Here is a 14,785-nt window from a genome sequence, read left to right on the forward strand (position 1 = left end):
TTTTCTTCTTTGAAATGTAGATTGGGAAACAGAGAGCTAGGATACAGAGAGAAAGACCGATGAAGCTGGCCTACAGAGCTGGATAGAAAAGAGAGATGGAGAGAATTTTAACAATTTTGAGTTCCTGATTTTGGTTTGTTCCTGAAACCCAGTTGCATTTCTGTCTTTGAGTTTTATCCATTATCCTAATAGCCTTCTAATAAATATCTCGTTTTCTTAAGCTAGCTAGATTTGGTTCACTTACTTGCAACCGAAAAATACTAATTAGAACTTGATATAAAAGAAATAGGGGCTGCAAAAGACAGACCCCAACATGTGGAGCTTGATGAGTTCAGGTGAGAAGAACTGAGGATTCGCTGGCCCTCATGTAGGATGATGGGAAACCGCAGGTCTCATGCAGCAGCAAAGCAAGCAGCCTAAACATCCTGCTGCCTCTGGGGACTCAGACTTCATGCCACTAACACTGGAGCATTGAGGCTTGCTGGCAACTTGGCGGGGTGCCTGTGTTAGAAGCTGTAGGCAAGGTGGGCTCCAGCAAGGACTGCAGAGAGACAGGAGATCCCTTCAGGTGGGCCTGTTGGAAAGCAGATAAGGGACATCAGTTCAGTGCAGAGCCTTGTGAAGAAAAGCCATTTTCCATCTGAGGCCTAGCTAAGGAAGGCCACGAAGCTTGAGATGACCAAAGCCTTGCTGGGTGGCAAGTGCCAAATTCCCTGAGACCTGCAAAAAAATAAGTGCCTTGTTGAAGAAAATGAGGGATTTGGGGTATTTGAAATGGAGATATTTGAGGGAAGCTAGAAGAGTCAGGAAGCACTGATCTTCTTTCAAAAAAAACCCTCTGTTGCAAATCCACTGCCAGTCCAAAGGCTTGATGCTTCTCACTGACCAGCAAATGGGCAGGAATACAGCCCAGGAGAGGCCAGAGCATTCTGGGACAGATCAGCCCCACTTTGTCACCACTGCCTGGCCTGTCACAGAACCTGAGGCTGATTCTGTAAAGCTCAACGCTAGCAGAAAGGACAGAGTGTTCACTTACGTTGTGAAGAAGCCATGAGGATTGGGGTCCTGCTTCAACTTGAGATTCAGAGTGTGATGGAAAACCTTTCTGTCACTGATATGAGTTTTGAAAACAAGATAAACAATCAGCTGACTAGTTGGATAAACAACAAGGTCCTACTGCATAGCACAGGGCACTATATTCAATATCCTATGATAAACCATAATGGAAAAGAATATGAAAAAGAATATATATGTATAACTGAGCCACTTTGCTGTACAGCAGAAATTAACACAACATCGTAAATCAACTATACTTCAATAAAATTTTAAAAACGCAATTTTAATGGAATTATATTGCAAAAAACCTCATGGACTGTTAAGGTGGTATGGCCTTCCCTGCAAAAATCCTTCTCTGTTCTCAGAAATGACCCTGAAAGATTGGACAGAGGAACTCATTCTAACAGGTAGAACCTGAGGCAGTCAGATTGGCACAGCAAAAAAGCTCACTCTAATTAAAACTGCTACAAGGTATTTTTATAGATGAGACCACAGAAGATAATTTCTTACCCAAGACCACTATGGGGCTATGAACACAGGCAGTCTAGTTCCAGAAATTCCACACCTATGGCATTTACTGATTATGTTTTGTCCATCAAAATGAATCTAGAAGTTGAGTTCCGGTTCTACCACTTATAAGCTGGGTAACACTGGACGAGTTACTTAACCTCTTTGTGCCTCAGTTTCCCCTCCTTTAAGTGGGAAGCGTAATGATAGTGTCTACCTCATGGCGTAGTTGGGAGGCTTATGTGAATGAACAGAGGTAAAGCCCTTAGAATAGTACCCAGACTGCTACTCTGTTGTTGCCGTTGTTATTTACATTGTTACCAAATTTTAAGTTCTGCATCAAGGACGAAAAGTGTTATTGCTGGGCCAGGGCTTCTGCATCCCTAATCGACCGTATTGTGTCTCAAGGAGCCTCCTCAATGTTTTACAGCCAGGCTTCGACAAACTCTCAACAATAAGATCTCCAAATGGCCTCAAACTTTAGATGAAGGAACATTGTGAGGGCTAGATGCGTTTGATGCCTTCTACCAGATCTCATTAACTCAGACCACCGGAGGATGTGTTTTATTTAGGCAAGGAACTATATTATCGCGTATTCTAAATTTAATTACAGTGGAAAATGCCTTAAAATCCTACGTGTTACCCAAGTAAACATGATTTAGTTCTTGTCCTATTGGAATTCACAATTTAGTGGAAGAGACAGATTAAAGTTTAATACCATGTGGTCAGGACCAATAGTAGTTTGAGAAGGAAATGTAGATTTGGAGGAAGCTTTGAGAGGTGAGTGATGAAGACATGCCAGGCCAAGATGACAGTATGAGCAAATGTGTAGAGAATTTAGAATTAAAAAATTCATTACAGGGACTTCCCTGGCGGTCCAGTGGTTAAGACTTTGCTTTCCAGTGAATGGGGTGCGGTTCGATCCCTGGTCTGGGAGCTAAGATCCCACATGCCTCGTGGCCAGAAAACCAAAACATAACAGAGAAGCAATATTGTAACAAATTCAATAGACTTTTTTAAAAAAAATTCATTACATGTTTGAGAGTGCTGTGGAGTTTAGTGTAGCAAGCTAGAGCATGGCATAAACAATGGGAGATGCATCCAGAAAGGTAAGCTGGATGTTGAATGACATGAACTTCATACTTTTAAGCAAACATATGCTACTAGCATTAGTAAGAAAAAGCTCCTAGGAATTATTATCCTTCAATGAATAGGTAACAATATTTTAAATTATCCCAATAATTTAAGGAGATGAATATTGCTAAAATAAAGTTAGTAGCGTGCCTTAAATTTCTAAAATATTTCCTTTGAATTATCATTTATATTACAACATGCTGACATACTCTATCTTAACCCAGAAACTGTGTATTATCAAGATTAACAGTCAAATGTTATTATTCCAAATTATCCTAAGGCTTTCCTCATTTTTGCTCATAGATGATCACAAATTTACTCTTTTCTTGCTCTCATTGGAATTATAAAGTTTGCCATGATATTGCCTGGAGCACCATTTCCATGACTGTGTTTTATATAAAAAGTAAAGTGTGGTCAAAAAAAATTGGGAACCAATAGAATAAAGAAAATTAATGGGTTCTTGATGGCCGGACTATTCAGGGCCCTCCGTATGCTAATATTCATTGTGAAACACCAAAAAAGGATGGAGTAAAGAGCAGTTTTAAAAATTATTTGACAGGGCTTCCCTGGTGGCACAGTGGTTGAGAATCTGCCTGCTAATGGAGGGGACACGGGTTCGAGCCCTGGTCTGGGAGGATCCCACATGCCGCGGAGCAACTGGGCCCGTGAGCCACAACTACTGAGCCTGCACGTCTGGAGCCTGTACTCCGCAGACACAACACAGCCAAAAATAAGTAAATAAATAAATTTATTAAAAAAAAAATTACTTGACAAACATTTACTTCGTGGACCACCTAGTAACATCTTGAGGAAGACCAGTGCTCTGTGGATTCCTGGGTGGGTAATCTTATTTGGAACCCTCCAGGTTATCACATAATGCCCGTCCAAGAGCAGCTGCGGCCCGTAGCTCCCTGACAGCCATGTGCATAGCTGAATGGTGACAATGAACCCCTTTTATTGGAAACCCTCCTTTAGGATGGCTTACAGAACAATAATTAATTTCATTATAGCTTTGATTTTTCCTCTAAACCATTATTTTTTTCAGTAAAATAAATACTGTCTACAGGTGCTTATTTTTATAATAACCTCTTTTATTTCCGGGTGTTTCTGAGCTTGGCAATTACACATTTCTCTTAGTCACAAAAGTTCGTGACAACTAGGAAAACAGAAGGTACTTTCTGTCTTCAGCCATGCGTCTCCAAGTTCAAGAAATACACCGAGACTTATTTTCGTCTGTAAGAAAAAAAAAATGAAGTGTGCACCTTGAGGTGGTGAGGGCTGAAGGTGTTAGGAAGAAGTTTCCAAAGCTGGCGGCATGTTGGATTGAAGAAGCTTCTAAAACTACTGAGTCCTGAGCCTCACGTGAGACCCCCTAGATCAAAATACACAGGCAAGGGGCTTGGAACGTTTATCTCTAAAAAGCTTCCCAGGTGATGATGGTACAGCTGGCTGGCAGATTGACAGACTGTGGTGGGAAGCGGAGATTTGTTAAAGCTTGCCGCCTTTGTCCCATGACCTTCAAATTCAGGTTTAGGTGGCATTTGAGTCAGATTTACTTAGAGTGTTTTCAGTTGTTTTCCTTTTGAGACTATAATGATACTCCAAACAGAATCTTTGACTTTTTTCCCTCTCTCTCTTTATGGATTTCTCTTATCTGACCATGTATTATATATTGATGTTTCCTCAGAGAGTGTTGAGTCATTAGATATTTGGTGAATTACATTTTTCACACGTTATACTCTTTTAGGAATCTAATTGTCTCATGGTTTCAACGACCACCCACATGCAGATAACCTCTTCTCCAAATTTCAGATTTCTGTTTCCAACTCCAGCTGGGCTTCTCTACTTGGATGTTCCACAGTCATGTCAAATGCAATTTGCCGTCCTCTCAACTCCTGTTCTATTCCTCATACTGTGTTTTCTCTCTTTCAGTGGGTGGCACTGCCAAGTCCGAATCATAGGAGCCATTATTTTATTCATCCGTGAATGTCATCGCCTATATTCCAACTTGATGTTTCAAGTCCTCATCATTTTCCCTCCTAAATATTTACTGTGTCCCTCCCCAGGTTCCAGAATCTAGAATTCAAGCAAAGAACAAATATTAGAATACTCTTTTTGAACAATATTTAAACACTCGTTTTTTTATAACATTATACACATATATAAAAAAATACCTGCTGAGATAGAAACAACTGATTTACAATTGAACTTGCAAACAACCCGTTTGAAAATTGAATACTGACTATACTAGTAATTAACTTCCAAATCAATAAATGTTTTAAATCTTATTGTAAATATTTGAGAAAAATGGTTATAATCAGAGTAGGATGAAGAGGTAGAGAGGCCCTTTAATGGGTATTCTGAAGTGATTTCCAGTTTTTTTCAAGAGCTTTAGAAATTTATGGTTCAGGGACTTCCCTGGTGGGCAGTGGTTAAGAATCTGCCTGCCAATGCAGGGGACACGGGTTCGAGCCGTGGTCCAGGAAGATCCCAAATGCCGCAGAGCAACTAAGCCCATGCACCACAACTACTGAGCCTGTGCTCTAGAGCCCGCGAGCCACAACTACTGAGCCTGCGCACCTACAGCCCGTGCTCCGCAACAAGAGAAGCCACTGCAATGAGAAGCCCGCGTACCTCAACAAAGAGTAGGCCCTGCTCACCGCAACTAACGCCAGCACACAGCAACGAAGACCCAACGCAGCCAAAAATAAAATTAATTAATAAATTTTTTAAAATAGAACTTCATTTTAAAAATAAGTTTATGGTTTGACAAAATATATCATTTCATTAGAAAATTTATTTCTCTCTTTTTTGTTGTTGTTCTCTTTTTCCAATGTATTTTGTGTTTCCTGGATTAAATGACTGGTTTCTTTGTAGTTGTGATATTTGGACTGAGTTCTAGTTATTGGATGTTAGAACTCACTGAGTGCAGTAGTCACTAAAATTTGCTCATCAAATATTCATTACCTACTGTAATCTGGGGATGGAGAAGGATATGGGCTGCAAAGGGGCTTGATGAAACTTTTCAGCGTGATGAAAATATCATACGTAGGTCGTGGTGACGGTTCCAGGATTGTATGCATTTGTCAAAACTGTACCTTACTGTATGTAAGTTATACCTTAATAAGCCTGACCTTTTAAGAAGCTCCACGTACAATAAAAAGTACCTTGTGGGTGGGCCTCTTAGCTGGGCAGGGCCTGCTGACCAGGAGACGGCAACTGAAGCACAAGAGTATAGGGTGACTCAAATGCATGGTGATGGGGTGTGGACTGCCGGAGACCACCACACAGGCTGACTGCTCGGGCCTGTGGTCTGAGCTCTGGCAGCTCTGGAACTAGCGCCAAGGCTCCACGGGTGGGGACCGTAGGCATGTGTCAGCTCCAGCGAGGTGGTGGGTGGGCGGCGAACCCAGGTCCCACGGGACCGTGGACGGTGGACGGTTGACAGAGGCTGCCGCTTTGCATGCCACTCGCGCTCCATGGAGCTAGGAATCCACATGCCTGGGCAGCGTCCCTCCTGCTTTTTAGAGATATTTTATAGAAGTACGTTGAAACAGATCAGCCATGTTTGGGTGGGTTTGGGGTTTACAGATGGGTTGAAATGAGGGACACAGAGAGAGAGACAAACAGAATATAAGAAGAAGATTCTTTGATGGGAACATATTTATATCTGAAAACTCCAAGAAAGTGCATGTGAGAATCAGGGCTGCAATCAACTAAAGAAGCACAGAGGTGGCAGAAAAGAAACACTGTGTAGACTGTTCCCAAAGAACGTGACAGTCTGGTCATTTTCTTGCAGAGGGGGAGCGATGCATTGGATACAGAGCACAGTAGGTTTTGCCTATTTAAAAATTCTTGGGGCTTCCCTGGTGGCGCAGTGGTTGAAAGTCTGCCTGCCAATGCAGGGGACACGGGTTCGAGCCCTGGTCTGGGAGGATCCCACATGCCGCGGAGCAGCTGGGCCCGTGAGCCACAATTACTGAGCCTGCGCGTCTGGAGCCTGCGGTCCGCAACAAGAGAGGCCGCGATAGTGAGAGGCCCGCGCACCGCGATGAAGAGTGGTCCCCACTTGCCGCAACTGGAGAAAGCCCTCGCACAGAAACGAAGACCCAACACAGCCATAAATAAATAAATAAATAAATAAAAATTAAAAAAAAAAATTCTTGTTGCTGTTGTGTTTTTTGGGGTACACTAACCAGGCGTCTGAGATTAGACAAGGATGCCTGCATTTCAGGGAGGGGATCTATAAAGCAGGATTCTATGTACATATATTTTAATCCCATTCATATGACATCATTGAAGAGCAATTTTTATGGAAAGACTAAAACGAAAATGAATAAATTTATGCTTAATACAACGTAACCACTGAAGCAAGACAGGCTTGAAGAGAGTAAAGTAAAATGATGTTTTTTATTCTTTGAAGGGTTTAAGATTGCCAGCAAACTGTAAGAACCTAGGAGAAAGGCATGGAACAGATTCTCCTTCATTTCCCTCAGAAGGAACCAACTTCCAGACACCTTGATCTTGGACTTCCAACCGCTAGAACTGTGAAAGAAAAAAATTATGTTGTTTAAGCCACTCAGTTTAAGGTATTTTGTCCTGGCAGCCCTGCAAACTTACTGGGGCTGTGGAAAAATAGCATAAAGGGTATTTGAGTGAAAAAAAAGGGCATTCGAGGAAAAAAATAGAGTAAAGGGTATTAGGAGTCCTTAACAGGGCCCTACCTCACACCAGTCATTTTTTCTATAGAGACTCCAAGAGGTAGCAAATTCTTTTTTTGACCATCCACACCTCCTGCTAGGGAACACTGAGTTTCGTCCCTCTCTCCAGCTCCCAGCACTTTGTAGACATCTTCATCACTGTTCCCATAAAATTATCCTGAATGATTTCTTTCTGTCTCCACTTATCCCACCAGACTGGGGGCATCTCAAGAGCAAGGACTCTCTCATTCTCCTTCATATTCCTTAATTTCTAGCACACATTCTGGCACATGCTAAGTGCTCAATACACACTCCTTAGATAATGAATGGAGAATGTGCATCATTCAATGAGAATTTAAGGTATGCAAGCTGCCATGGTCTTATAACTAATAAAATTCGATATGGATTAAATCTAGTTTGTCATGAAACGGGTCCGGGCCGCCTTTCTTTGGTGGGCGCAGCAGCTCACCTGGAACAGACTTCCCAGGCAGTGCAGGCTGGCTGTGGAGACAGACTCTGAGCCTTTTGCCGCTGTGTGAGGCTTGGGCCTATTGCCCAATCTGAAGACCAGAGATGGTAACAGCACTGCCTACCTCACAGGGCTGTTGGGAGAGTTCAACAGGCTAACACACGTAAGAAATGCTTCTAATTGTGCCTGGCAGAGAGTTTGCGCTCAGAGAGTGCCAACCATTATTACCGGAGTGAAGAATCGCTTGGGAAGACTTCTGAAGTCATTCAATAATTTCTTGAATGTCTACTATGTGCCTGGTCACTGTGAATAAAATGAGGGTACAGATTTGTTCTCACTGCTCATTGACCTGACAGCCTAATGCGGAAGGCAGAGGGTAATCAAATGATCACAAAATAAATAAACAGTTCAATTGTGACCATTGCTATGAAGTAAAGAGGCTAGAACTTTGAGACCAACAATGGAGGATTTAATTGGCTGGCAGGGTCAGGGATAAGGAACTGAGATCTGAGGTGTTTCTGGAAGTTGGCTAGTGAAGATGTGAAGAACACTATTCCAGACAGAAAAGAGCGGACGTCCAAAGGTCCTGAGGCAGTAAGGGCTTTTCGGGTTTGAGGAAGAGAAAGGAGGCCAGTATGGCTGCGGTGCAGAAAGTGAGAGGAGCAACAAACTTATGGTTACCACAGGGGAAAGGCCAGGGGAGGGGTAAACTGGGAGTCTGGGATGAATATATACACACTACTGTATATAAAATGGACAATCAACAAGGACCTACTGTAGAGCACAAGGAACTCTACTCAATATTCTGTAATAACTTATATGGGAAAAGAATCTGAAAAAGAATGGATATATGTATATGTATAACTGAATCACTTTGCTGTAAACCTGAAACTAACACAACATTGTAAACTAACTATACTCCAATAAAAATTAAAATTAAATTAAAAAAAATTAGGCTGTATAAAAACACAGCATCCAGCTCCCATAGAAGTTTATCAAGTTGATCAAAAATGGTCAACCCTGAAGAATATTAAGCTTATTGGACTTCAAAAATAGAGAATCTTTCAGGTATCCAGGCAAAACAGATCAGTTAACTTACAAAGGAAAAAAAAATCAGGATGCTCTCAGACTTCTTGACAACAAAATTACATGTGACAAGGTAATGCAGCAATAACTACAAAATTCTTAAAGAAAGAAAACATGACCCAAAGATTTCCTACATAGCCAAGTTGTATCTAACGTATAAAGAAAAGAGGTAAACTGTTTCGAAAACACAAAAATTCAGGAAACACATTCTTCAAGGAGAAGTTCTTTAAGATCTTGAAGAATTCATACCTCACAAATTACAGCCAACCTAAAGATCACTAGGAACACAGAAGCAAAAAGAGTGGTCAATATCTTTAAAATATCTTCATGCCACAGACAAGAAAGAACTTTCACTTGGGAAACCAAATGCTGATTTCCCATTCTTGCAACTATCCCCAGTGTCTCCAAGTGATTCTATTCAAACCACTTACTTGGCTTGGGGCTCCTAAAATGGGAGGATGTGAATAAGAAACTGTTGGCAGCCAACTGTTAAGACTGGGGCCAAACTACAGAGGGAAGCAGAGCCAAGAAGCGGATAGCTTCACATCAGGAGGGAGCCCTGTTCACAGTGTTGGAACGCCCGGTTTCACTTTCAATCACTTATTTCTATGTGCTGATCACTCTTCTAAACACCAGGGATACAGCAGTGAACCAAAAAGATAATGTCCCTGGTCTCATGAAGCTCATCGTCTATTGAGGGAGTGGGGCAGAAATCAATGTGTATACAAATCTGTGTGTGTGCACGCATGTACGTACGCATTATAATATCAGGTGGTGGTAAAGGCCATGGAGAAAACCAAAGTGTGCGTGCACGTGTGCGTGTGTGTGTGTGTGTTGTCTCGGGGGTTATTAAAGAATGACTGAGATAGAGGCATGCTCTTTTCATAGGATGATCAGGAGAAGCATCTGATGGATTGGATACCTGAAGGAAATGATAGCCCAAGCCACAAGTATATTGAAGGAAATGCACTGAAATCAAGAGAACAACAGCAACAAGGAGAAGTGTGTTTGATATTTTCAAGGGATGGCAAGGAGCAGGATGACTGTGAGAGCGGGTGCCCGGAGAGGAAGGAGAGGTTGGAGGAAACGAAGAGAACCAAAGGACTCAGAGCCCTGTAGGTCACTGTAAAACCAAATTGCTCAATTTACATTCCCACCAACAGTGCAGTGGGAAGCAGCCGCATAGCACAGGGAGGTCAGCTCGGTGCTTTGTGACCACCTAGAGGGGTGGGATAGGGAGGGTGGGAGGGAGACACAAGAGGGAGGAGATATGGGGATATATGTATACGTACAGCTGATTCACTTTGTTACGCAGCAGAAACTAACACACCATTGTAAAGCAATTATACTCCAATAAAGATGTTAAAAAAAAAAAAAAGCCCAAATTGCTCTCTAAGAAAGGTGAAAAGCTATTTGGAGGATTGTAAGCAGAGAACTAACATGTTCTGGCATTTTTTCCAGTCTATCTATCATAATGTGAATCTATCTATCATAAAGTATAAAAAGGCATGCAGTGAAAAGTTTTCTTCCTACTCCTATGACTATGATCTCACAGCCTCCCGTTGTGCCTACTACCCCAAGAAACCACTGCTAATAGTTTCTTGTGAATTTTGCCAGTGCTCCTTTTTTATTTTTACTTTTTAAAAGTTTTTTTAAATTGAAGTATAATTGATGTACACTATTATATAAGTTATGGGTGTACAATATAGTGATTCACAATTTTAAAGGTTATACTCCATTTATAGTTATTATAAAATATTGGCTCTATGCCCCGTGTTGTACAATATATCTTTGCAGCTTATTTTATACATAATAGTTTGTACTTCTTAATCCCCTACTCCTATCTTGCTTCTCCCTTCTTCTCTCTCCCCACTGGTGACCACTAGTTTGCTCTCTCTATCTGTGAGTCTGCTTCTTTTTTGTTATATGCACTAGTTTGTTGTATTTTTCAGATTCCACATATCAGTGATATTATACAGTATTTGTCTTTCTCTGTCTGACTTATTTCACTAGCATAATACCCTCCGAGTCCATCCATGTTGTTGCATGTTGCAAATGGCAAAATTTCATTCGTTTGTTTAGCAATTGTACATAATGCTGCTATGAACGTTAGGGTGCATGCATCTTTTTGAATTAGTGTTTTGTTTCTTTCGGATATCTACCCAGGAGTGGAATTGCTAGGTCATATGGTGGTTCTGTTTTTAGTTTTTTGAGATTGCCAGAGCTTCTTTATGCATATGTGAGTATATACAAAACTTAATTTTTTATCCTTTTTTTTTTACACTGATGGTAGCATCCTAGGCAAGACTATTCTGCCCCATGCTTTATTATTGAAAAAATATATCTTGTTATATAAATAACTTGAAAATCTCCTTATCCGCACACAGACAGTTAGAAGTGAATTCTCCAGGAATGGATGGATCTAACTTATTTACTGGTGCCCTATTGTTGGGCACTATTATGAAGTAGGTATAATTCTGATTCTCATTTTACAAATGAAGAAACCGAAGGATAGAAAAGTCCAACAATGTGTTCAAAAATGTGTTCCTAGCAGTAGGACTCAGACCCATGTAGTCTGACTCCAAACACAGGCTCTTACCCAATACTCCACAGGGACTCTTTAATCCGATTTTACACTTTTGCCAATATAAAAGGTGAAAGTAGTATATTTCTCCCCATGCATAAGCATTTGATTGATCTGTCATCAGTACAGGGTCAGAGACAGGTTTTTTTGAGATAGTATGGGGAAACCTGCATGCTTATGTGCTATTGGGAATGATCAAGGGGAGCAGGGAATTTTTAAATTAGGAGACAGGTGAGGATTGCTGGAGTGGAGCCTTGAGCAGGTTAGAGCAGGTGGATCTTAGTGCACCTTAGACAGGATTATAGAAAGTTCATCTATAGTGACATATAGAACCGAAGAATACATGGGCACACATGCTACAACGTGGGCTGGTGGGATGATGGAAATCTGGGCCAGCTATCTTCTGAGTGCTTCATTTTTTCTTAGTGAATTAGCAAAGCAGGTCTTCAGCTGAGAATGTGGATCAAGGAGAGGAAGACATGAAGCAGTAGGTAGCAGAGAGAGAGAGAATGAAAGAACTAGAGAAACATAGAATGATTGGGAGGCAGCATTAGTAGGCCCCTTGAAATTCATGGTCATGATGATGAAGCAAGAGCAACCAATGTGGTGTTTCTCTGGCCACGTTTAGTTGAACAGATCCAGGGGTGGAGTAGGCAGAAAGGTGGATTTAACCAGAGTTGGGGTTTCAATAGCAAGTTCAATCAGGTGAGAGCGGGCAATACCAATATCAGAGACACCAGACTTTAAACTGAAAACTATTACTAGAGATAGAGGTGGACATTTTATAATAATAAAAAGACCAGCTTACCAAGAGATGCAACAAGTTTAAATTTGTATGGACCTAGAAACTTAACCTGAAAAATACAAATTTTAAAATGACAGAACTTAGAAATGAATGAATTCATTTTCTTAGTAGGAGATTTTAACACAATTCTCTCAGTAACCCACAGAAGAAATAGACAACAGCAAGAAAAAAGGATTTGTAATATTTGAATAGCATGCATAACAAACTTGGCCTAAGTGAATATATATAAAACACTGTACCCAATAACTCTAGAAGAGAGGATCTTATCAAATGCACATGGATGATTTATCAAAATCAACCAAATTTGGGGCATAAAGCAATTCTCAACAAATTTCAAAGGATTGAAATCAGAATACTATTTCTGATCATGGTAGATATTAACTAGATAGAAAAACAAAAAGAAAACTTTAAAATACCCATATGTTTGAAAATTAAGCAATATACTCCTAAATAATTCATCAGTCAAAGAAAAGAGTCATAATAAAAATCAGGAAAAAAATGTTAACTGCAAAATAATGAAAATACTGTTTATCAAAACTTATGAGATACAGCTAAAGCTGTGCTTGGAGAGAAATATATAGCCTTAAATACATATGGTAGAAAACGAGAAAGGCTAAAAATTAATGATCTAATTATTTACTCAAGGAGGTGGAAAATGAACACAAATTGAATCTAAAGAAAATAGAAGGGGGACTTCCCTGGTGGCGCAGTGGTTAAGAATCCACCTGCGAACTCAGGGGACACGGGTTTGAGCCCTGGTCCAGGAAGATCCCACATGCCACGGAGAAGCCACCATGATGAGAAGCCCACGCACTGCAACGAAGAGTAGCCCCCGCTCGCCACAACTAGAGAAAACCCACGTTCAGCAACGAAGACCCAATGCAGCCAAAAATAAATATATATATATAAATTAAAAGAAAAGAAAATGGAAGGAAATAATAAAGATAAGAACATCAATCAACGAGCTAGAAAGCAAATATAAGGTACAACTGACCAGCAACCAAAAATTTGTTCCTTATAGTAAATTACAAGGTTGACTTTTTGTCTAGAAAATTCTCTTCAACCTTATAAATATCTGGAATGCCAAATATGTTAATTCTTTAATTCAAAACATGAATATTACAGGTTTAATTATCTTTACAACTTGTATATTTAATATTAAATTTTCCAAGTTTAAAATATGGATACTCACTAGGAAAATAATTATGCCACTCCCAATAATTTTGAGTGTTTTTCCTAGGAAAATATTGTTAGGCTTCTTTCTCAGCAAACAGATTTGTAGTCTGTTTTTTAAGTACCAGTGGTATCGATCAGTGTGCCACTAGGTCCTTGTTTAAGACACTGATGGGACACAGTGAACCATTTTATAGTTGCTATATCAATGACTCCAAACATAAAGGAAAAGTTGGGTACATACCTATTTTCTCAGATTTGAATTATTTTATTCCCAATTTTCAAATAAAGTTAGTTTGTAATCCTTATTCAGCAGGTACACACTTAATTGAAGTTTGTAATTCATTGGCTCTTAAAATATGTAAATGTCTTCTTATCCACTGGCTAAAAATCATTAACAGAATTCATTATTCTCTCCTTTTTCCTGACTTTTTGGAGCATACAACTCAATAATATTAGAACCTCTGATTGGATTCTCCAGATCTCAAGGCTGTGTCTGAACCTATTCACGGCATAACTGCTACTAGCAGTTGGTTCAATGTGAGGACTTGGATGGAATTCATGTGTGCAACTGGTGTATCACATAACTGTATTTTATTCTCTTTGTGACATGCCATATTTCCGGCATGTCACGACCCTTACTTTTTTAGTTCTAACTCCTCCAGGACAACAAACACCAAAAAGAAAGAAACCATTGGGTGGCCACTCGAGTACTGACCTCAGAACTGGTCCCAGAAGTTGGGTGTCCACACCATGAAAAATAAACACACCCCATCATTGTTGACACTAATTGTGTCCTTCACTTGTGTCTTCTCAGAAGAAAAGCCAAGAATGAAATTGCCATGAAGGACAAGTTCCTTCCCATCACTGGGGGTGGCCTCTTTACTACAGGGTTGAAGCCCAGCGCTCGCTTGCTGCGGGCTCAGTGCATATGGCCAGTGCCTGTGCTATTCATAGCACGTGAAGAAGGAAGGTGACACCATCTCCTGGGACAGCTAGCTTCCATGGCTCAGCAGCAAATCTGTTTGCAAAAGTTAAGAGAAAGTATAATAGGCAAAAAACAGGTGAGAGGAGACTTAATGACATTACTCAGAACTTTCCTTTATGATACATAATTATCTATGATATGTCATCACTTAACATAGTTTTATGTATTACCAGATCTGTAAGTGATTACTTTTTGAACACTTACAGAGTTGGACTATTGAGAGGAAAATGTCGTACTGGTCAGTCACCAGCAGGGTAAGTCTGAGTTAGCAGGCCCATTTCAC

General features: G+C 40.4%; 1 long non-coding RNA gene across 2 annotated transcripts in view; it reads right to left on the reverse strand.

Moving 5' to 3' along the window:
* Nucleotides 1-147: 147 nt before the first annotated feature.
* The window catches only part of LOC130708253 (uncharacterized), an 82,869-nt gene continuing 68,231 nt past the window's right edge, over nucleotides 148-14,785 (reverse strand). Inside the window, exons 3-4 of one of the 2 annotated variants that reach the window (XR_009008397.1) lie at nucleotides 3,960-4,773; nucleotides 148-574 (exon numbers count right to left, since the gene is read on the reverse strand). This is a non-coding gene — a long non-coding RNA (uncharacterized LOC130708253). Of the gene's footprint in view, nucleotides 575-3,833; nucleotides 4,774-14,785 lie in introns of those variants that run through there. The other variant, XR_009008395.1, reaches the window with a different exon arrangement.

Source organism: Balaenoptera acutorostrata, chromosome 5 (assembly GCF_949987535.1).
Source record: "Balaenoptera acutorostrata chromosome 5, mBalAcu1.1, whole genome shotgun sequence".
Lineage (NCBI taxonomy): Eukaryota > Metazoa > Chordata > Mammalia > Artiodactyla > Balaenopteridae > Balaenoptera > Balaenoptera acutorostrata.